Source organism: Lissotriton vulgaris, chromosome 3_1, assembly GCF_964263255.1.
Source record: "Lissotriton vulgaris chromosome 3_1, aLisVul1.2, whole genome shotgun sequence".
Classification (NCBI taxonomy): Eukaryota; Metazoa; Chordata; class Amphibia; order Caudata; family Salamandridae; genus Lissotriton; species Lissotriton vulgaris.
This window is the reverse complement of record NC_141689.1, coordinates 1091490955-1091515663: the sequence shown is the minus strand read 5'-3', so window position 1 is coordinate 1091515663 and position 24709 is coordinate 1091490955. Positions and strand designations below refer to the sequence as shown.

Below are 24709 nucleotides of genomic sequence, written 5' to 3'. Positions count from 1 at the left end.
CATGCACTACTGCACTGCGTGCCGAAGCTGCACGGTCAGATAAGCAAGCACTTCTTGAAGAATTTTTTTTAGCAATTAACATATCTTGATGTCAGCAAAGTCAATACATCACAGAACACACACCCTGACTCTGAATCACCAGTGACAAGTCATGTCACATCTCCAAAGAATACTTAATGCCCACCACCATAACCTAGTGGGAACACAAATGGGACAAGGTAATAATCCATTGCTTTAATGGTCAGTCAATCCAAGCATTGACAAACACTGAAAAACATGAAAGACATTGACGGGGGGGGGGGGGGGGGGAACTTGCACAGAGCTCACCCTCTATACTTCTTGTTCTGGTACTTTATGAAGAATTACTGACATGAGGTCATCCAGATAGCTAAAGCTGTCCGTGGACAGACTAAAAAGGCAGAAGTTCAATTCAAATTTAAGTGTAAATGTACAGAATTATATTTCAGACTTTTTCCTTGGGCGTTTCATCAATCTGACTGTACCTATCTGTGCACTGTTCTTTCAAAATTTTGCAATCACAGACTAATGAAATTAAAGATGGGGGTGTAACATTTAAACGCACCCAAGGCATTTCTACATCTATTTTTCCATGCATAAATTATGTATTATATTACACTGCATTGATGTTAACTGTTAAAATGAACAAAGTCAGTTTGGTTATTGAATAAAAAAATGATCAAGATTTGGAAAAATCTGACATCTTTTTTTGAAAAGGGGGTCTCTTACATTTTTACTAACATACAAATCATACTCCAGCTAATATCAAGAAAGGATGACGACGTGTTGAGTATTATTGACAGGCATAAGACGGTTGTACGACCTTTGTAGTAAAATTTTAAATATTCCTCCAAATCTGGTTTTGCACTTGGCTACTGAGATAACACTGGAGGAAAAGCCTATTATTCTCCACTTGGCGTATAATAACAACTTGTTTTTTTCATACCACTTCCCATTGTACCTATACCATTTCAACCAAGTTTGTAAAATAACATATGTCACTATTGGTCAAATTTTCAAGATAGCCACATGTGATTATCTAAATTGGAACTATTGACATAATAATGGACTATTCTGGAAATGCATACTAATGTATGCCAATGGCCCAATGCTGGACCTGCCTGATGCATGAATAAAAATGAAATATTTATTGTACAATTATTTAAGATCATTACAAGAAGATGCAAGTAAACTTACACGGCTGAGCTAGACATCAAGAATTCCTGATGTATTCTTTTTTTTGTTTCAACTACCAGAAATCCTAAATCAAGCCTCGGAGTGGGAGAGCTTGTGCACATGACTTTAGTGTGCACAATTGTTCGGTGAACTAACGCATGGAGTGGAATGACAGAAGAACAATAACAAGGGATGGAAGGGGTAAATACTCTGGACAAAAGAAGCCAGTTATAGAGAGATTGCAATCAAAAATGGAAAACACAAGGATATGCGGGGAAAATCAAAAGAGTCTATGAAATGAAAAGCAGCAAGCGATTCATTACTATCCTGGAATGCACGCTCAATTTTTATCTTTAGTATCTATGGTGAATTCCTTAACTGGGCAAAATTCAATATTTATTTATTGGTGTATCCCCTTCTGTTGAGGCAGATTATCACAAATGTTGGGCACCAACATGGAGCCGGAACACAGGCTTCACAGCTACCAATTTATTAAATATTTAGTTCCATGCATCCATACAAAGCAAACAATAGTTCTGCTTATTGACCAGTGGCATTCTATAATTTACAGAAGTGAAGTGAGCATTGGATTTTACATTGTGTTCTGTTAGATTGTGGTGTGCCATTTCTTTAACATTTTTCCCGGGCTTACAGGATCACTGCATAGTCAGGCAAGGGTGGGGAGTAACCAAATAAATATATATATATATATATCATCAGAAAGGGAGACCAAAGGGGAGAAGCTGGCAGATGCAGCATAAGCAGTTTTAGTTTATTTTTATACATCCTATACTTATCATTTACATATGCAAAACAGGAAAGTAAACATAGGGAGCAATGACTTAGAAAACTCCATGTATGGAGCATACAATAAAAAGGAACAGGAAGACAGTAACAATTCCTTGAAAATTTGCAGAAATTATATAACATAGCCCTCCTAATGGGACTAGGAATCCTTAAGAGGGTGAACAGAAAGACTTTCCTAATAAGTTCTCTGTGTGGGTGTATGGAGTGGTAGAAAATTAGTGAGGGTCTGGCATGGAAGGAGCGAGAAGATGGGATCAAGGGCCATAGGAGGGGGACATAGACATGTTTCTATACGGACAGAATAGTAGTATGCGACTGGCAGCCAGGGCTGTGAGGTGGGTTGGAAACCATATTACGGCAAGGGCCTTCAAAGACAATGCAGTTCCAAGATAGTTCGCCTCTAGTCTCAATAAAGAACACATGGAGGTGGAGGAGATTCTTTGGGCAGACTTAATTAAGGGGTACGTTTTCACTCGTAAGGAAGAAGCCCCACACACAAAAGTGTGTTGTTTACCATTGAGTTGGTAGGAGGTTCATTTGAGTCAAGCTACTCTATGAGATCAAACAGCCATTCATCGCAAGTAGGTGAGGGGGTGTTTTTAGATTCGTATAGAACTGTGTAAAAGATAGCCACTGTTTAAGACTACCGGGAAGAAAGCTCCAAATGTAGGTGCATCGCGTGGTCATTTCGTGACCACCTCAATATTTCTGTTTACATCGACACAGAAGGTTGTGGAGCCTGAAAGAATGTTGGGATATCTACTCCTGCAAAAATAAGATATTAAGGTCATCGAATTCATGACCTCTGTAGACAAAACAGTCACCTTTGACTTATAGCCACAAGGTGATAGGGAGTTCATAGACATCTGCAGAGCTATGGCCATAGTGATTGTTTGGACTCTATGGTTCTGGATGAACCTGAGTTTGAGTTGAGGCCAAGATTCCTGCTATTGTGCTACTCCATGATTGATTGAGAAGACAGAGGTTACAAACACACATATTTTATCTGGGATGTAACGTGGAGGAACAATATTTTCAGGAGGTGAGTTTGTAAGCTATTTTTCAAGTTACTTGATTAAACTGAGAACCATAACTTTTATTTTTGTGGATTTCAGAGCTGTTTATTTCTGTGGCTTTCAGAGAGATGTTTTTTCAGTGTTTACTGGTGTTTATTCAGCCGTATAAACAAAAATAATATACAAAAACTGTCTTTTTTCAGGTTTTACAAATATATTTTCCAGCAGTAATTATTATAATACACATATTTAGTTTAAAGAAAAAGTAATGTAGGTTATGTAGGGTCTTCCCACCGGCAGTGTGTTCAATGGACTTATGGCAGACAATGCGAGGCAAAATCTGTGCACTATATTTATACTCATACTCACATACTCTCACATGCCCTCTGTAACATCTCATGACATCTCACACATACTCTGTTTGGGCTCTGTCTGGCCCGCAGAACTATTAGTCAATTAGAACATGTTTTAATTAAATTATTTTTTAAACAAATATCTGGACGTTTTGTAGCTATGAATTCTGGGTGCTACTTTGCTTTGGTGTGTGGAAAATCCTGTGCCATATCTTTACCACTGTCCCTTGCATATGATGACAACACACTTTTCACCTGTGATGACACCTTGCATTGAAAACCTGGGGTGTTTGACAGTTGACCTGCTGTCAATACTAAGTTGCATAACAGTCACACTGTGTTGGCCCCTTCAGTAAGAATTAAAGATGCAACAATTCTTCACACTTTATTGTCTTTACATTTAATTTTACCTGGAGGATGTGCAGGTATTGGTTGGTGTTTATATGTTAGAGAGCAATTTCTCTTTCAGTGAGGTTTTCTCAGATATTAAAGGTCTAAACCTAAAACAGAAAAGCCTAACCATAAGTATGGTGTCATTTGAACACAACCATGATTTAGAAAGTCGGGTGGACGTGCTGCAGAGGCTACATGGTTCTTCTGTGAGTTAAGAAGGGATTTACTATCCACTTTATTTCTGGTTTTTGACACTTACACACAGCCATGATGTTGCTCCTCCTCTGTCATAACCTTCAAAGGATAGGATTGGACAGGGCATCGGGCCGCTCCAAACAGTAAAGTAAGCCTCTATTTCACCCACGAACCTGTGAATTCTCAAATCAGAACAGTTCATGAGAGATGTAGAGGAGACAAAGGTGCTGAATCTTGATAAGCTCTATTAAAAAATTACTCAAACCCTTGAAGGTTAACATGGATGAGCATAATAATATGGTTGACACTACTGAATGTTGTAGATATGTCCATTTTAATCAGTGCAGCTGTTTTTAATGAGTCCAATGCAATGAATAGCATGGTAGAGTCAGTGAGTGATCTTGGGGGGAAGTTCAATGACGATTTGTGAAGCAGATTGCACAGCCCATCGTGGGTTAGTATTTTGGGTGGTCAATGTCCCCCAGGTTTTTCAAATACAGGCCATTACAGAGTTTCAAAGTTGGAACACACTTCCATACAGGAATGCAGAACAGTCCTAACATAACGTCAGTTGGAGGCAGCAACGTCAATAAGTCATTGCTACATTTTTAATAGTTGCATGCAATTTGGCAGCTCCTTTGCCAGCCACTGTATTCAAAATGGTGTCTTGCTTAATCCAGAAGAAATCTGCTGCCAAGAAGGAATACATGTAATGAAACAAAATGAGTTACAGCAAAACACACTTAAGTACATTTTAATGAAATCCAAAGCCTGCCTGGAAACCTGAGAGTCATTTAAAGCTATTGTCTCTTACGGTAAAATGCAGTGTTTACCTAATAAAGCCCAAATCTATCCATTATCATTTTGTGGTAGGTGGACAGATGTTATTTTGCCACTTCTTTTGCTAGTTCAATTGAGCTTTCAGTGAATAAATGTGGGGCTCTCTTCATGAGTGAAAAAATATATTCCCATAGAGAGGTTATTGAAGTAATACTCTGTCATTGATCACTTGGTGGAACCTCTGTAGGTGAGCAACATGTCTTAACGATGGTCAAGAATTCAGACGTATTCTGTGGATAGGCTGGTCTTTTCCCCAACTGCTGCTTCTATTGCTATGCTGTGTAATTGGGTATTACAATCATTGGCAACCATCTTTGGATGGCTTAATGTTACGTCATTATAGATGTATCATTCCAAGACAAGCCAACTCATCACTTTTGAAACTATCGGCTACCTTCGAGTGCCAATGATAAAGTATTTATAAACTTTTCAAAGATCACCACCTATGAGTGTATATTTATGGGTGATCTTCTATGATGTTTTTTGCAAATGTTGGCAATATGTTACTTTTCCAAGATGGCAGTCTCATTTCTAATAAACCCATCGGCCATTAAAAAACACTGAAAAATTGAGAATAAATGCTGATCCGTAAGCTCATGGCTACTTCTTTAATGTCGACATCAAACTGAGAAAAGTTAACGTAGCCAGCTAAAGTTGTATTCCTATTAAATTATTTGTTATGTTTTGCTCTCTTGCACAGTTTTATGTGAAAACTGTATGCCTTTAATACTTTTGAATGCTGTCTGCAGGGACAATAATGTAGCCTAGCTGCTTGAGTGACCGACATTGTACTTGTAGAAACAATCTCACATAGTGACCTCAGCCTAATATCTTGTGTAGCTGTGCAAATCACGTACTCTCCTTGTGTCCCCGAAACATGTGTAACCTAATCGGTCTCTTTTATGATCTGATGCCTAAACACATCAGTCATCTATACCAGTCAAGAATTGGCTACTATGGCATCATGTAGTTTTTGAGACCCAAAAACCAAAATATTTTTCATTTCAACAAATCTTTTTTTAGATTTTGCTTGAGACAGCACATATGGGAAAATATTTTGAGAACCAAAAAAAGATTAAAATGGGCTTAATGCCCACCCATTACTTACTTAAAACTAAACGAGGAGAAAACAGAACTGCTCCTGTTTGGCTCCGACACCTCGCTCTGGGGCCCACATCATTGGCCACCGGAGATGGGCCCTCCTCCCATTCCAACCTCATCTGCCCGTAACCTCGGGGTCCTCCTGGACAATCAATTGTCTTTCAGGCAGCATGTCGTGAAAGTCTCTGCCACCTGTACTACCATCATCAGGTGGCTTAGGAAAATCTCATGGATGCTGCCGGCTGACACCTTGAAATCTGTAGTCCAGGCTCTTGTCATCTCACGCCTGGACTACGGCAACATCTTACTTCTAGGTGCCTGTAAGGAGGTCACTAAGAAGTACCAGGTAGTACAAAATATGGCGGTCCGCCTGATTTGCAATCTACCCGCCAGATCCTCAGCCTCTTCCCACCTGCGTAACCTACATTGGCTACGGATTGAGAGCAGGGTTAAATTCAAGGCTTTATGTTTTATGCATAAAATCCTGACAGGAAAAGCCCCTCCCTATCTATCTGTTTTGGTGCAGCAATATCTTCCACCTCGTACACTTAGGTCCTCCACCCAGAATAAGCTCAGGATCCCACGCATCAAGAGAGCAAAAATGGGTGGTCGCTCTTTTGCTCTGCTGGCACCTTCTCTTTGGAACTCTCTACCCCCCCCTCTGCGCTCCGAAATGTGCCTCCTTACCTTCCGTAAGGGAATCAAAACCTGGCTTTTTAATATGTAAGTTCGTTGATTTCCTTCCCTTCTCATCTTTAATATTGTTTCACACCCATAGCGCCGGGAAACCTACGGGTAGCTGAGCGCTCAAGAAATGCAATAATAAATAAATAAATAAATAAATAGGTTGGCTTCAATGTCACTCTTGTTTCCTTGCTTCTTACCGATCAGTGCTTCCTGCTCACCTCCTGCTTCTTCCAGGCATTTTCAGTGTTTTTCTATGTCATGGAGCATGGACCAAGTACAGTTTTTTGTCTGCAGTCAGTGTCTTCCCACTGGCCACGCATCCTGCATAAACTTTTTTTTAAACCTTCTTCCATTCACTCTATAAGAGTGCATGTGTCTGAAGTTCATCCCTCTCCTGTCTCCCCCGCTGCCCATCATCACAGCTCTTTTTCCAACCTAACTCCTCCCGCTGTACATAGTGTTACTGCTCCCTCCCTCGCCTCCCACTCCTCCCTCTTGTTGCTTGCCCCTCATGTTATTTTAGACATGTTGTACAGCAGCTTAAGGCTGCTGTGCAACATGTCTTAAAGAAAAAAATAAGCGATATAACCCAATCAGTGCTGGTCACATTATATTGCTTTTTTTCTTTAATTTAAGCCAAGTTGCAGAGCAGCCCGCACTGCTGAGCAGTATGTCTAAAAAAAGCTGACAACGCCAATAGATCCCGCATAGGGTTTTGCCAATGCTTGTTCTATATTGGTGAGGGCCTGGCAGGTCCCCCAATGAGAAGTATTTGCAAAAACAAAACACGTATTCACAAAAGCTAAAAGTCTGGTAGCCAAATCTAGACCTACTGACTGCGCTAATCTTTGTTAACTAAATTGAACTTGAAATAGCAGCAGCATTGCCACACAGACAGAATGTAGAACCCAATTACAAACATCAACATTCGCAGATCTTGCTTTCTTCTTCATCATTTAAAAAATGTATTTTTAGTTTATTTTTGGAGCTAGTTTACAGCACAGGTCTTACCCAAAAGGCAAACGGATAGTGGATCACTTTACACAATGACAGGTATACAGTACAACAATCCAAGCAAAGGAAGTTGCAACCTTAGCCATATCCATAGTTAAGAGAATAAACTGAGATTGGGAAATTGGCATATTGGACAACTAGGTGCTGGTATAGACATAGGCGACTCTCTAGCAGGAAGGGGTGAGTGTATAGCAGGATCTTGGACCGTTTACAGAGTAGTCTTGTTCACACCTCTTTTTTCGTTTCTTACAATGCAAATCTTTCGTAGCCTCATGATTAGACAGCTGTGAAGCGAGCAGCATTCTCCAGACATATCAATTTTGGCAGCCAGATATCCGGATTATATGAGTGCAAGGCAATGGACACACAATATGATTTTAATGAGATGAAGCCTAGCAAGAGTAGACAGGGAAACTGATTGCAGTAAAATTCCCTTTGGTCTGTAATAGGAAGGGCAGCAGCGTGCAGGGTGAATTTCATTCTGGGCCATCATTACGTGCAGTAGGCCAAGAGTGTTGACTTTGTCAATGTGGCATAGGCCAAGGGCTTGGGTGGAAGTGAGGAAGCTGTTGGGAGAAAAGAACAATCCTGATGGAATGATTCAGCTTTAGGTAAATAAGCCAAGTTGTTTTCACATACATCGATTCAAGGAAAGAGCAAAGCACACTCTGTGTGTCATCCTCACCCATGACTATTACCACATGGCATGTCTACTTGGGGCCATACAACCATTAGCCAAACTTATTTGTACAAAACTTGCACAATGCTTTTCTGCAGTGGTGCCATTTTCTAAATATGGATCAAATACACTGAACTTAGTTTAAACATAGGATAATATATGCTTACACACCTCTTATCATTCAATTGATAAAGAAAACCCAATGCCCTGGGAGATCCATTTCCACACCAAGGAATGATTTTGAGTTAGATAATAATGAAGAATCCTTTCAGCAATGCAGAAAGTGCTAAAATCTCAATTTAAATACTTGCATAGTATGGCTCAGGTAAATCAACCGGATTTATTATCACTAGAATCTTCCAGTGGAGAGTTTAGGACTTCATTCACAAATTGGAGGGTTTCCAATTGCCACACAACTCTTAACCATGCCCCAAGATTACATTTACTCTCTCCAACATCTTTCCTGTACTTGATAATATTGTGGATGTTAGCATGGGACATTAGCTGACGTCTACTCTACCATCTTTGAATAAAGACATGAGGTAGTCGCACAGGATCATAGTCTTAATTTTCTAAAACTGTTTTCAAGCAACCAAAAAGCTATATTTTGACATCTGGGAGATACTACAGGTTGCCAGCAATTGCCTTAGGCTAGCTGTGCCATGCTATCAGTGTGGGAGGTGAGTGAGTGGGATACATGAGTTGACGTTGTCTGTGTATATGAAGGCATATTTTATTATGATTGGCTGAAAGCTTTTATTCGATATGCAAGATATCTCGAAAGCATACATACATACATATAAAAACAGCATATTTTATTATATTAATGAGAGAGACATCCACAGGGACAAAACAACCAACCTGTGCTCTGATATACTGATGTTATTTTTTCCGGAGTTTTATATAGCGTGAACTTGACACAAAGGTATCAGAGCGCTTTACACGAGCACTAGATGTGTTACATAAGGACACATTCATTTTTGTTAGGCACAGGAAGATTACATGATTTTCTCAGAATCACAGGATCTTGAGCGTCATTGCAGAGACTCGAACCCGGTTCCACAGATTTTAGGTCAACCGCCCTAGCCCTTAGGTCACATCCTCTCCCCATTGATGTTGAGTCTAAGGCCCCCTTTTCAACGCCCCAACTATGTTTTAATGGGACTGTTTACACAGGTCCTTTCCATTCTAGGGAGATTAAAGCTGATGTTTACCGCCTGCTCTTCAACATACAATCGCCCCTCATTCAAAAGAATGGAATTCTTTTTCCACTCAGATTCAAAGTAAGATGGTCAAACAGGAGATAACCATAGGCTACCATGCCCAAAGAGCGCAGTACCATCCTTCAATCTAATTTTCATAGCTGTGGTATATCCCTTCCCTATCACACCTAGTTCCAAAATGGGGTTCCGTTTTCTGCTTGCCAAACCCGCTCTCATGCATGGTTGTATTTGACTTCATAGAAAACCAACTTCATGGAATACTATTATTGAGAAACCATTTCAACTAATCAGTATAATCAGAATTTTCATGATGAATAGCATTCAGCATTTAGTAGAAAACAATTGATTCCATATTTTTCTTTCATAAATTGTAGTTGACATGCTTTCTTATTAGAGATGTAAATGTCATTAATTGTGAAAATGGGTACTAGATGTTTTTTTTGGAAAAAAGTTTCCATAGATCATTTTCTTCTTTCCATTCCAATATCTCATCACTGAAATATTCTTCACTTTTGTTTACTATTTCTCTGGTTAACCCTTGACTCACTCATCCCTATTTCCACTTCTTTTTTTACTGCCTCATTCCTTCACCCGCTCTTCTTCTTCACCCCCTTCCATCTATTTTGTATGTTTTAAAGTTGAGCCAAAAAGCAGCGCGCATGCGTTGCTCGCTCTGCGAGGTATGCAGAAGTTGAGTATGCTATGTAAGCCTCGCCCACTCTCGGCCCATACTTTTCATTGGCTGCCTTCATTGTCCTTGGTAAATGCTGGCTTCCGATTCATTATGAGGCTTGTTAGTCCCTCCTTGTTACCGCCCTGTCTCTATTTGGTCCTGTCCATGAGGACTCGATCTTTTACTGTGTCCTAACTCTGAAGCTTTCATTACCAGTTCCGATAACTATTTACTTCATTAAGTGACATAGCACGCACTGGGTGCCAGCTTCGGTAATGGCAGCCACTTCCTAACCTAATTTGCATTTAGTTTTCTGTTTTTTTTTATTTATAACTTTAATACGGAGCACAGCGCCCGCTTCAGGGACACGCCGCGCTCAGTTTATTATTATTATTTTTTTAATTTAATACCGAGTGTGGTGCCCACTTCAGGGACACCGCGCTCAATTAATTTTATTCTTTTTATTTTGTTTTTGCGTTTTCTGTTATCCATGATGGTTGCCCAGAGAGAGGCTCGGCCTGAGTAAAATATACTGCGCGTGGAAGGGTAGGGGCGACCTCGATTGACAATTACGTCCGGGTTACCTCTCTGCCTACATAAAAGGCGAACACCATTGCTTAGATGGTGGTCCAAAGTGATCTGGTGTTGGAAGGGGAGCAAGGTTTGTTTATCCCCTGGGTTTGAGTTGGCCGATTTGCGGAGCAGTTCGTCTCCTCCTCTTTGTTGAGTTGAGTTCAGAACGCTTTACCCTCAATTTAGGTTTTGCGGTTAGCCCCTATTCTACTGCCACTACTTCCAAGGGTGGCAATGATATTTAAAAATGTGGGCTCCTTGTTAGTTAATCCAATGTTGCCTGTGGATTTCTATCTTATGGCGACGGTGGTTTATGTGAGCGATCTTTCTGGCATCTCAAGTGGGGCTCGATACTGCCTCCGTGGCCTCTCAAATCGGTGACACATCCTCTCTCCCCATTAATTACTCAGGTCTTGTTCCTACTAAATAACAAAGGAGCATATTATCAAGCAGGGCGTTCAAATTATCGTCGTTTTAGCGGCAGAAAACTGCAGGTAAAGCGGTGATAATGGGCTTGATTATATGCCCTGGAGAATTCCAATAGAAGCCCCAGTTCACACCAGAACATGGGTTTCTATTGGAATTCACAAGGCCATATTATCAAGTCCTTTATCGCCGCTTTAGCAGCAGTTTTCTGCTGCTAAAACGGCGATAATTTTTAACGCACTGCTTGATAATATGCCCCAAAGTGTCATATTAAATAGATAAGCCCACTGTTAGATATCCGTTGAAGACTTATGGACCGCCCATTCCGAAGTGTCCACACAGTTTTTTTTAATGCGAGATAATGTGACGTGGGAGAAGAAACGTCTCCGTTGTGTCCTTTCTTTCGGTTATTTGGACAAAAAACGGTGTTGTTGTTTTATATATTGTCTGTTTCTCTGCTATAAGGGTTCTCTGATTCCTTCTCAGCTGCTGAAATTTCTCAGACTTGCCAACACATTTGTAAATATCAAGGCAGGCTCAGTGACCACAGCCCTGCTAGGAAAGTGCAAGTGTGTCAACAAGCAAACATTAACTTCATCCTTGGCGCATTAAGACATTCGACTTAAATGTTTGTGATCAGTCACCTGTCCTGGGACACAGCCTCGAACCTCTTAAACACGGAAGGGTCAGGACTGGACAATTTGAAGGAAATGGCGGAGCCTGCTGTCTTAAGTTAGAGTCATACTGACAGAATTCTATTTATTCTCTAGTTTAAGTTGTTGCCAAGGCCTTAATTCCATTGTATAAGCCGGATAATAAAGGTGCATTGTTTACAAACGTGTCGTTTTTGTTTTATTTCATATTGACACTTGTATCCCGTTTTAATGCGTTTTACCGACTTGTGCCAGCTGAGCTCATGAGCCGGTTTATTTGTAAATCCTTTTAAGTTGGTTTCGTATATTTTGTGAAGTTGTGATATTCTCTAAAATCAAACAGTTTGTTATGCAGAGCAATTCTTTAGTTGTGTACTTTAGGTGTCCATTTCCACGTAGCTGTCAGGGCAGCCTGAGCCAATGGTTGGGTGGAGGATTCTGTGTCTTAATATCAGTGGCTACTTTTGTTTTCTGCGGATGAACACTTACCCCCACTGATTACAGGCTGCAATGTTCTATAAGAACCCTGATACCAATGCTGCCCTGCCCGTCACTCGACCCATATCATTTATGTAAAGACTAAATCTTCATGGGAGACATGGATATTCGTGATTATTGGGCGTACCCCACTGAATGTAACTGCTTGTGGCCACATGCATCAAAGTCCGGTTTTGCGATTCCTAATTTGCGATTTTTAGGGAATCGCAAATAAGGAATCGTAAAACGGGATGCATGATTGAAAGTGCATAATATTTGCGATTCGGTAAAAATCGCAACTTTTACCGAATCGCAAATATTATGCGAATTCCAATTTGCAATTTCGCAATTCCCATTGATTCCTATGGGCCAAAAGGCCCATAGGAATCAATGGGAATTGCAAATTAGAATTCGCAAAATGTTGATGCATTCCATGGGTGCAGGGGAGGGTACAAAGGACCCCCTCCTGCACCCCTGAAATGTATTTTGAAGTGCATGTTTCAATAATTGCGAATTCGCAATTTTAAAATTAATCATGCATTGCTTTTAAGGAATCGCAAATTTGCGATTCCTTAAAAGCAATCGCATTTTTGGAATTCGCTAAAAATAGCAATTTTACCAAAAATGCTTGATGCATCCCAAAAACCTATTTAGGAATCGCAAACGGCCGAATTTTGCGATTCGCACCGTTTGCACTTCCTAAATAGGTTGATGCATGTGGCCGTTGGTGATCTGGTAGATAATCACAATAGGAACAGTCACAGATTATCCTTTCTGGTGTGAAGGAAGGATCTGAAGGTACCCATCTTCAGAGAGCACTACATCCCAGAACCAGGGCTCGAGTCGGGGTACCACGCGGGTGGACGGCGCCCACCCACTTATTTTACAGGGTGGACGCCGTCCCCCCTGCCAAACAGCTGGACTTCACATTTTTAGCTTCTCTGGGACGAGATCGGAGCCACCTCTTCGTGACGTCACTTCCTGTTGTGACGTCAAATACGGTGACAGCGTCCTCCCACTTCTTTTTTTAGGACTTGTGCCCTGCCCAGAACTGTAGGATTCATACTCCTTAAATAGAGTTATGTCTTACAAATACTCTCCTACACCAACATTTCTCTTTGTTAATACAGAGATACTTGGCTTGTGTAGTTTTTTGTGCGTTGTTTTATTCTGAAAACATTACCTACAAAGCTGTCATTTTACTTGTAGTATACTGACCCCGGGGTGCAACAAGTTGTTGGAGAGAGGCCACGTGCATTGTATTGTACGTTTCTTTGTGTGGACTGGATGTATGCAACCAGTTCGAGCAAGGGTGTGATCTCTCATGCAGTTGAATATTTTATTGGAAATTCTTGTGGATAACGTGGTCTTATTTGAGCAAGACAGTCGAAAATTAGTGTTTCCTCTCAAAGATGTCCACAGGCTTGGATGTTTTGTGAGCGAAGTTGGTTTCTGAGATGGGTTTAGTTGTATTTGTCAGCTTCCCACACTAATGCTGGTAACAGTGAAGTCGGTGTTGGCCAGAATTAAAAAAAAAACAATTGTAAGGAATTATGGGGCATATTATCAAGGACAGGCGATACATTATCGCTGCTTTTATCGGCAGGACACTGTCAATAAAGCGGTGATAATGGCCTTGATAATCTGCTCTATGAATTCCAATTGAAGCCCATGTTAGATGTGTTCACATCTAACATGGGCTTCGATTGGAATTCCTAGAGCATATTATCAAGGCCATTATCGCCGCTTTATCAGCAGTTTGCTGCCGATAAAAGCGGCGATAATGTATCGCCTGTCCTTGATAATATGCCCCCTTGCTATTAAGGAAAAATTGGTTTGATGCAAGAGCAAATTCCCGCACAAGGTCAGTCCAGGTTTGGGATTCAGTTGTGTAAGCCCTAAGGCGTGACCAAGAAGATCTGAGTATCACTAATCTGTAGTCATATGGAAATAGGTCAGTCCCTGGAATTTAGCAGCCTGAGTTGCGACTACATGTGTACAAGTTCTCTGTTCCATAATAATGAACCTGATTTCCTACAGTTTGCAGTAATTAAGTGGTTTCTTTTCAGAACAAGTATTTGCAACGCAATCGGTCTCGCCTATGGGACCTTATATTTATCTAGCTATGCAGCACATTAGCCTGGGCGCTAAAACATCTACTGTTCTTTAACATGGAGGGAAAATAAGCACCAAACTGCGAGACACGCCAGGTATGGGAACACAAGGAGAGAAATATTGCCTTTCAGCAGGAAATGGTATTGTTCAAAGCTCTGTTTTTTAATATAAAATCAGGGCCTTCTGTGGTCATATCACTGAAAATACAAGATTTGAAAAAAATATTGTCTAAGGGTGCTCATGGAAGACAATTACTATGGACTGGAATCTAGAGAATGCTAAAGTGAATCTGGTTTTTTACTGACCTCTGCTGGTCGTTTTCTATTAAGACAGTTAAATAGAGGTAGTTGCCAGAATTTTTTTTTTAAAAAGACAGGCGCTAAGCAGAAAGCAATTCTGGTATTTTACTGACCTCTGCTGGTTGTTTTCTATCAAGACAGTTAAATAGAGACAGTTGAACAGAAAAAAAGTCCCTAAGCGGAAGCAGACAAGTCCTAGGGCTAATCACCAGAGCCTACTAAGTACATACACATATAAGTATATACTAAAGTATAAAAAATAGGTCTTGAATACTTAACCTAAAAAAAGGAAAGTTGTTGTATGAAACCAGACCAGATATAGAATAAGCATATTGAAGGCTGACTAGTGTAGCTGGAGATGTTCCATCAAATAGAATAATGCTGTCTGAAATTCGCTACACCTAGGGGCCTATTGAATTGTGATTAATAGGTGAAAACATGGCATGAGAGTAAAAGAAGGACATGATTTTCATTGTATTTGAGCAAAGAGATAGGAGAACATTGTAGAAAGTAGTTGCTGTAGAGTGATTTAAACATAATCAATCTAAACAACAGGGTTGTGTGGTTAAAGAGATATTGGAAACACAAGTATAGAGGACCTTTATGAGGCACCCTTTGATGGGCAGGTGGTGGATGCTTTTGTAATTTTTTCCTGCATGCTCAGATCTGGTTCTTTTGAGCCTTATACGCCTTCTAAAACAATTGATTTAGAGAAGATTTAAGACAATGCTCACAAAGACATCCTAACTGGTGGGATACTGTATGTATTGATAATTGGGATTATTGCCAGATAGTTGAAAAGGCTTTTTGATTTACATTTTTAAAAGAAGGGCATATCAAGTACTGGCTATTGGTTATGCTTATTCCACTGAGTAAAGTAATTTGTCAAAATACTGTTTACAAATATCTAGGATTGGATATAGTGCTGCACCAGGCTTCTCCAACAAGTAACTTGTGAGTTACTGGTAGTGCTCCAGCTATCCTTAACCCCTTCGAAGCTAATGACGAGCTGGGCTCGTCATGGCGCTTACCTGCCGTGCGCGGATGACAAGGCCAGCTCGTCATGATTTATGGTGTTTTAGATTTTTTAGCGCAGGACGGGAAAACGCCTAGCAGCCATGTGGTTAAGTAGCTCTTCTGTGTGCAGCATCAGAAGCTTGTGATTGGTTGAATTATTATAGCACGTATTTGATACAAAATATGTGCATTTTCAGAACTCATAAGCTCATGTTTGGAGATAAATGGTAGGATTTCCAAAATATATTTAAAGGTGATATTTGACTGAGAAATCAAAGTGTTGGGGGGATTTAATAATAACTTGATGCCAGGGGCATCGCACCTATGGCTGTTATGTATTACACATGAAGAGGCACTTCACATTGATATGCCATTTTTAGGCCGAGCCTAGCGGCAGTCGTTCAGCGAGGCTTGCTATATTAGGGTATGCACTAGCAGTCCCGCCCACTCTCCGCCAATATTTGTCATTGAGTCTGTGTCATTGTCCTTCTTAAATGTTGGCTTCTTATTCGTAAATAGGCGTGTTAGTCCTGCCTTGCTATTGCCTTGCCTCCATTTGTTGCTGCCCATAATGACTGGACCTTTTACTTGGCTCGTTACATGGCCTGCTTTATTCAGGGGGTGAGCACTATTTTTTGTTATTGGCACCGATGGCAACAATGGCAGCTGTTTTGGGGGTATTGGCATAATGAGCGTGGCGCCCGCTTTAGGGACACTGCGATCATTTTATATTTTATTATACGGCGCTCTGTTTAATTTTTTTTGTTTTTTTACTTTCTATGGGTCCGATTCACAGAACTAACTTAAGACAAAATCCTAAACTTACTATCACAGAAGGCACTTACTCATTTCGGTATTCACAGAAGGCACTTACTCATTTCAAGTATTCACAGAAGTTAGGAGTCCTAACATTAGGACTCATAAAGGCCTTCTGTGAATACCGAAAGTCTTAAAGTTCGAATTTTTCTCAGTTTAGGAGTGGTGAAGTTAGGACTCCTAACTTTAGGACTCCTAAATGCCTTCTGTGAATACCGAAAGTCTTAAAGTTAGGATTTTTCTCAGTTTAGGAGTCCTAAAGTTGGGAGTCCTAACTTCTGTGAATACCGAAATGAGTAAGTGCCTTCTGTGAATTCCAAAATGGTAGTAAATTTAGGATTTTGTCCTAAGTTAGTTCTGTGAATCATGCCCATAGTGAGCTCGGCGCCCGCTTCAAGGACAATGCACTCAGCGTTAAAGTTAAAAAAAAAAAAATGAAACTGAGCGCGGTGGCCTTGAAGCGGTGCAGCGCTCAGTTTTAAACTTAAACAACCATTTGAAACGCAATAGGTCTCGCATTTATGCAAGTTTAAACTATTGGCTTTGAAAAAGACAATGCCTTTTATTTATGTTTTTAAAAAAATAATAATAATAATAGGCATTGTCATTTACAGTGCCAGTAGTGAAGGACCGGGTTTTTAGAACCCAGCGGCGTCAGGGAGAACGCCTGAAACCTTCGAGTTCCCCTGTTTTGGCAAACAGAGACACGGGATACTTCTTGATGACGTCAAAGACCAAAGTTTATTGGTTGCAACCAGGGACAGAGATCTACGAAGTACACACGGGTAGTTCGTCAGAGACTGCACACTTCGATAAACGGAGCTAGGTCTTTTATGCCGAAAATCACGCCTCTGGCAACATTACAATTTACATTTGGTGCATACAAACTGACCAATGACCACGTAGCATTTCAAAAGTAGCAAATGACGACAGTCAAAGACAATCCCCTTTTCCGTTGTCCAGCCCACCAAAAACGATCGCACACATACTTGGTTTCCTGTTCGATCAGGCCGGACAAACCCATCGTAAACCCTTCAACCCAGATCGATGAACATGTCGTAAAAGAAAGGCAGAAACAGATGGAAAGGAGATAGAGAGGTGGGAACGGTGTACCATAAACTCGGACACGTCCTGCCCTTTGATCTTTATCAGGCCAGCTGCTGAACAAGGAACTGGCTCAGCGGGATTCGTCCCAGGCAAGGAGTCAGTTCGGCCAGGTCAACCAAAAGTCAGCTAAGGCGTACGTGTCTCAAGGACTTTCTCGGCCGCAGTCATCGGGCCTATGTTAGGGCAACCACACAAAATGGCTGCCGTATACAAAATGGAACCCGGAGGTTCAGACTAAATCCTCAAATGCAGAGTGTTCTCCTATATCGATTCATACGAAAACACTCAGACACGTTACACTCGTCATTTGCGGTCTGTAGAGACCAAGATCGTCCATTTCCGACGATCTCTATAAATCGGGTTTCGGAACTATCGAACCCAATTCGGAACCACGGAACCACAGACCCTCCTTTTGCCCTATCATAGGCAATAAACCCAGACCCATTTTAATCTGAATCCGGATCTATATTCATCAGGTCATCGATATGCTGCTGTAGCATCATCCTATTACTAAGCATCTCTCTCTGGACAGGTTTCCGTACACACAAAGTAGCACAAAGGCCACTAATAGCAGGAGCACACTGTACACAGAGACAGAACATGAACAGGATTGCTAAGACCATCCCAATGACCATCAGAATCTTCAAACACCAAGTGGATATCAATCCCCATAACCATCCCATCAAAGACCAATCTCCTGTGTCCAGATGGACAGAATCGGAGATCTTGTGCAATTTGGAAATGGCCTGGAAGACTGATGGAGCGTTGTCTGGAATAATAACACAGCAGCTTGATTGAATCAATCTACAAACTCCACCTCGATCTGCCAAGATAACGTCAAGGGCAACTCGATTCTGAAGTGTCATAAGTCTTTCCGACTGGAGCTCAACAGTCAGGTTACCAAGGGCACCAGCAGTTTCAACTATAGTGGACTCGACCACCCTCATTAGCTGACGAATATTCCTACTGTTAGCCATAGGTCCCCAAAACGGCAGAAAACCCTTGAAGAAATCTCCCAATTCTTGTCCTGCAGTGTCTTCTTGGCTAAAGACACCTCTAGCAATTCTCGTCTTGTGGTAATCTGCCGCAGCTGTAAAAGTGCGGGGTAACAGAAAGGAAACAAAACATGTGCCCGAGGAGTCGGGGGGCAACCATGTGTACGCTTTGTCGTAGCAAACAAAGTAGGTACCCTTAGCAGCTAAGAACGCTGGGGAAGACTGAGACGGAAACACGTAGGTCTCAGCGCAAACACTCTTCCCTAACTGAGCCTTCGGATTCTTACCATTGCCCTGCAGACAATAGAACCCCTTATGGGGCACTATCCAGATCGGTGGAGAACTTTTCGCTCGCTGGTTAATACTCAGACTAACTCCATATCCAGTGACGTTCCAACCACTATATGGTTGCCTCTCATCTTTCGGAATAGTCTCAACTGCATTAGTCCCTTTAATCATATCGACTATGCCTCTAGCTAGAGGACTATTCTTCGGATTGTCTTTCGGTGAACGTAGGGGGTGGACACTGTGTGCATAGATGAACATGGTTCTGTAAGCTCGAATCGAACCATTTAAACTGAAGGGCAAAACCAAATAAGGAATACCCTTATCGGTTGTATGAGGCATCAAACCACATATCCAGCAGTTTGTTGTATTAATCACTAACTGATGCTGGTGCAAAAGTTGAATGAAAGAATTGTTAGAAAATTCCAAACGTCTGACTACCTCATGTTCAGGCAAAGGATGGAAAGAATGAGAAGAAATAGTAGGTGAAGGTGTAGGTTGCACAGTGGGATTAGACGTCGTTTTAAAAACAAATGCTACATAACCAGCTATAAATATCATGACGCTCAATAGCAAAAATAAACATGGTATCAAAAAGCATTTCTTCGACATTATTTTGCAGATACGTTTTCTAAAAGTCAATGTCTGCACAGGTCTCTCCAACTCAAAGAAATCCATCCTAAACTAAATGTGCTGCCCGCGGTGGTTGGTTGATTCTGCTTGAGAGTGCCTCTGCTGCACCCAGGAAGGCTGCCTCGGGCCAACAGAACCCTCGACCTAGAGTCTCACGCTTACACTCCCAAGACTGGTAGCAACCGCGACCCTAGCAGCGAGAACCGGATGGCAGTTCAAGAAAAACAAAAATGAGTAGATCCTTGGTGGAGAGTTAACCTGCAAACAGTAAAAAAAAATCAACTTTATTAATATTTTATTTGTCCATAATTCTCGATCTCAGATTGTATCGATTCTTTCCAGGTAGTTCTTGATCAGTGAACAAAAGATGAGGCTCTGTAGTGTCCAATCGCTCTGCAGGAGGTACTGATGCTTGTAGAATTTTATCGCTCTCCTTTTCTGAGCTAGTTCCAATCAAACGAGCATCGCTGAACGGTATAAAACATCGCCGGCCGGGCTTTCTTATTGAACAACTTCACTTCTGGGTTATCTAAGATTTCTGTCTCGAAACTACTGTAACGGGGCCACTGTAGGACACCGTCACTCTTCATGTATTTTACCCAAATCTCATTATAGCTAATAGGACCCACACCATGCTTCACATACAGTTCGTATGTAGAAGTTCTGATCCGAGGAACCGGACACGAATCCTCTAACCGGGAATCCCTCAAAGTACCACAACTAAACAAGTTTCTAAGACTGCTAAAACCAGGCATCTTGCTCACTAGTCTAGCTTCAAACAACAAGGGGAATCTAAAACGATAATCTCGTGAATACACGAATCCCTTGGCTTTGGGGCCTGCAGGTACCAAATCAAAGCTATCCACTAAAGGATACAAACCAAACTATGGACTAGGAGACGCTCTGTTTATACTTAACTGAAATGTCAATGGCGTCACCAGAAGACCCGTCAATCGTCTCGCTCTACAAATGTCTAAGGCTCCAAAACAGGGCGACAGTCAGGGCAGCAGTCCTTCGTAGCCGTCGGAAAGCGGGAAACCTCGCAGCAAAGACTTTCGGACCACGACGACATACAGGGGTCGATGAAGTGGCTGGCCTTCCTCCAGAATGTTTTCACTAAGCTTCTCACGAACCTCTGGCTTGGACCGGTACCGCTGAAGTCGCCCTACGTTGGGCGCCAACTGAAGGACCGGGTTTTTAGAACCCAGCGGCGTCAGGGAGAACGCCTGAAACCTTCGAGTTCCCCTGTTTTGGCAAACACAGACACGGGATACTTCTTGATGACGTCAAAGACCAAAGTTTATTGGTTGCAACCAGGGACAGAGATCTACGAAGTACACACGGGTAGTTCGTCAGAGACTGCACACTTCGATAAACGGGGCTCGGTCTTTTATGCCGAAAATAACGCCTCTGGCAACATTACAATTTAAATTTGGTGCATACAAACTGACCAATGACCACGTAGCATTTCAAAAGTAGCAAATGACGACAGTCAAAGACAATCCCCTTTTCCGTTGACCAGCCCACCAAAAACGATAGCACACATGCTTGGTTTCCTGTTCGATCAGGCCGGACAAACCCATCGTAAACCCTTCAACCCAGATCGATGAACATGTCGTAAAGGAAAGGCAGAAACAGATGGAAAGGAGATAGAGAGGTGGGAACGGTGTACCATAAACTCGGACACGTCCTGCCCTTTGATCTTTATCAGGCCAGCTGCTGAACAAGGAACTGGCTCAGCGGGATTCGCCCCAGGCAAGGAGTCAGTTCGGCCAGGTCAACCAAAAGTCAGCTAAGGCGTACGTGTCTCAAGGACTTTCTCGGCCGCAGTCATCGGGCCTATGTTAGGGCAACCACACAAAATGGCTGCCGTATACAAAATGGAACCCGGAGGTTCAGACTAAATCCTCAAATGCAGAGTGTTCTCCTATATCGATTCATACGAAAACACTCAGACACGTTACACTCATCATTTGCGGTCTGTAGAGACTAAGATCGTCCTTTTCCGACGATCTCTATAAATCGGGTTTCAGAACTATCGAACCCAATTCGGAACCACGGAACCACAGTAGCTTAAACTCGCATAAATACAAGACCTATTGCATTGCAAATACTTGTTTAGATGTGGCTATCCCAATTCCCTCCATCCATTTTAAAGCTAACTTATTCTACCGTATCACCTATGCTCCTCCTTTTGTCCATTTGTTCTGCTGTGATCCTCTTGGGTACCCTCATTCATCCTCGCAGTCCTTTGCCTAGCCTGCCAGTGTCATTGAGTCGCAGAGCAACCTATCTTATAAATATTACCTAGGCAGTTCACTGTTTACAAGCCCTGTCATTGGTTAAGCAGGCGTGCACAGCAGACCAGGCCAAACAACATGTTCAAACCCCTTCAGGTTTCTGGCCTCCATTAGTAATCTTCACCTGACCCTGAAGGTGCTTCTCCTGTCTGAGATGGCTTGTTGACTCTGTGTCTCAGATGTTAAGAAGGTGCTGGGAGATGGTGGGTAATGGATTCAAAGATTGCACAGGCTTTGGTGCAATTTTGATCTGATATTTTTGAATAAATAGAATGTGCTGGTACAAACCTATCAAATTCCATTAACATTTGGGCTAATAAAATAGTTTAACAATGCAAATGTAATACTTGCTTGTGCAATGTGGTGTAATTGTCAGTGAAAAAGCACAAAACTACTGATGCAAATATAGGTGTCAAATTTCCCTTGGATGCCTTTACAGTGATTGGAATTTATGAGAGCATTCTTTTGACTAATTGAGCATGGTAGCAAATTAATGGACTATAGAACCCAAGAGGGCATGAGGTTAGAAGAGCGGATATGAACTTCTATGCTATTGTTGCAGATTTCTCATTCTTTAAATAGCTGTTGGCATGGGCACCAGAAAAAGAATAGGCAAAAAATGGGCATTAATGGCTCTCCTGCTTGCGCTCTCATTCGAACGAAGAAATAGGTGTTTCCAAGAAAGGTTGCAGAAAGGTTGCAGCCATATACATACCTGAAACTATGTGCCTACTCTTTGGTGGTTGCATCCCAGCCTACGCAAAGGAAATAGATGTAGCTCTCAGAGCGTGTCGCAGTGCGCAGCCACGCGCCCCTGTTATTAGGCTTTTTGTAAACTGTTGGATTTGTGTACCCAGTGTATGTGGTCTACAAGCAGTGTGTATTTGGGATTGCCAAATGTTTGCCTCGGTTAACCACAAGGGGAGCACAGTAAATACTTGTCTGCTCCAGGCTCTGCACAGAAATAGAGACTTGGAAAAATAGCCAAAGTGTCCTACAGGGTAACCTATGCCAATGTTAGTCCTCTTACATCTAAGATCATTCTACTACAGAAAATGAGGGTGCATTTGGGACTTTCCGATTGCAGCTCATGCCCATAATTGTTTTCTGCTCAGGAAGGTCTGCTTTGTCTCAATCCTAAGAGTATGTTTTTTATTTGTTGCTAGGTGTCACCTAATACTGGTCAAAGGCATGCATATTTGAGATAACATGTGAGAGGATTGCCTGTGAGTTATATCATCTCTCATTAGAAGGCCTAAGAGTAAAGTAAAGGCATTCATTGTAAATACAGTGTTCTCCCTGACCATTAAAATAACAGATTGTATTTTAACTCCAACAAAAAGACTTCTCTATAGGACTTTTCTAATTTTGAAAACAAAAAAGTGATGGATGAAATGCTTGAATAATCTCAGGTGCTTTAAATTAGTGTGTTTCATACTACACTCCATAATTTTGGTTTTCGCTGTGCTATTACAAACATGCACCAAATCAGTCTTGGCCCCACCCCAAAGTTTTAGATCACCTGACACAGCATGGGAGTGATCTTCCAGACAAGCCAAGGCAAGTATTCCCTGTACCCGCTTCTACTTTTTAATTCTATTTTATTCTGCTTCCCCCATGCCCCCGCCAGGGTGGTGTGATCTTAAACCCCATGAATCAGGAGAGGGATGTTACAGTTATCACAAGTGATAAAGTCAGCATTGCTAAGAAATGTAAGAATACCGTAAGAGATAAGAGCAGCACATCTAGGAGAAAAATAGGGGATGAGTCTTCTGTGCACATCATTATTAAGGTTACAACAAAAGTATTCAATACACAGGCTGGAGGCCATATTTCTAGTGGGGCAAAGGCAGACGAGAGCCAGTTCGGTGACAGACTACTAAAACTGTGCACAGGTTCAACCACACATTCTTTCAGAGGCTTAAGAAACAGGGGATAGACACTGGAAGAAAACTAAAGCAAGGAGCAGGCTCCTGGCACTCAAGTTGATAAAAGAAAGAAAAGAAGGACAGGTGTGTATTTTGCATTTGAAAGTTGCTTCATGCACTGTTATGTTATAATGTTATGTTATTACCATTGGGCTAGAACATACCCTGCTATTATTACACTCTTTTGGTGCTGTCAATTATCAGCAGTGCCGGACTGGCCGTAGCGGGCATCGTGCGTTTCCCAGGGTTGGGGTCCGTTTTGTTACCGGGGGCCTGTTTTGCAGCATACAAAAGCGGCACAAAGATTTCCACTAGCAGCCCCCCTCCACCTGAGGGTGGCCGAGATCTTTACCAGGGACGATTTTGGTTCTCAGTCCGGCCCTGATTACCAAGGGTCCATGAAATTCCAATATTCAATCGCAAACCAGAGTCTGAAAGTTCGGGGGATTATATTTATAGGGCTCTGTGGTCAATGCACTATTGTGTGGTGTGACTTACTAGGTGTGAGGTTCATCGCTGTAATGATACGTAAAGTGCAGATATTTGGTATAGTTGTGAGGTGATTTGAAATCATTGGGCTGCCCCTTAGACACTTAGACCTGTCAAGGTCGGTCAGTGGAATGGTCTGACTGAAAAGACTTGGCAGCCATTATCTGGTGCCAAATGATTGGTTTCCATGTTTTGCCTTGATCCAGGGAGTAGGTTCTGGGGCTGAGGGGCAAAGGATTAAGACCTCACTTAAGTTCCATACCGCCGTATGTCATACCGCTCGCTAATACATCGAATATAATAATTTTATGGTGACAACATTGCCTTAACCTCATAAGTGCTGCGCCTAGTCCAACGGCCGACGGCACCACTACCTCAGGAGTGCTGCCGTCGGCCGTTGGACGTTCGAACCTCACCTGCG

At 41.8% G+C, this 24709-nt stretch overlaps 1 protein-coding gene across 1 annotated transcript in view; it reads right to left on the bottom strand.

The window, feature by feature from the left end:
- Positions 1–24709, bottom strand: part of ADAMTS3 (ADAM metallopeptidase with thrombospondin type 1 motif 3) — a 702179-nt gene that overhangs the window by 559537 nt on the left and 117933 nt on the right. The window lies entirely within an intron of this gene.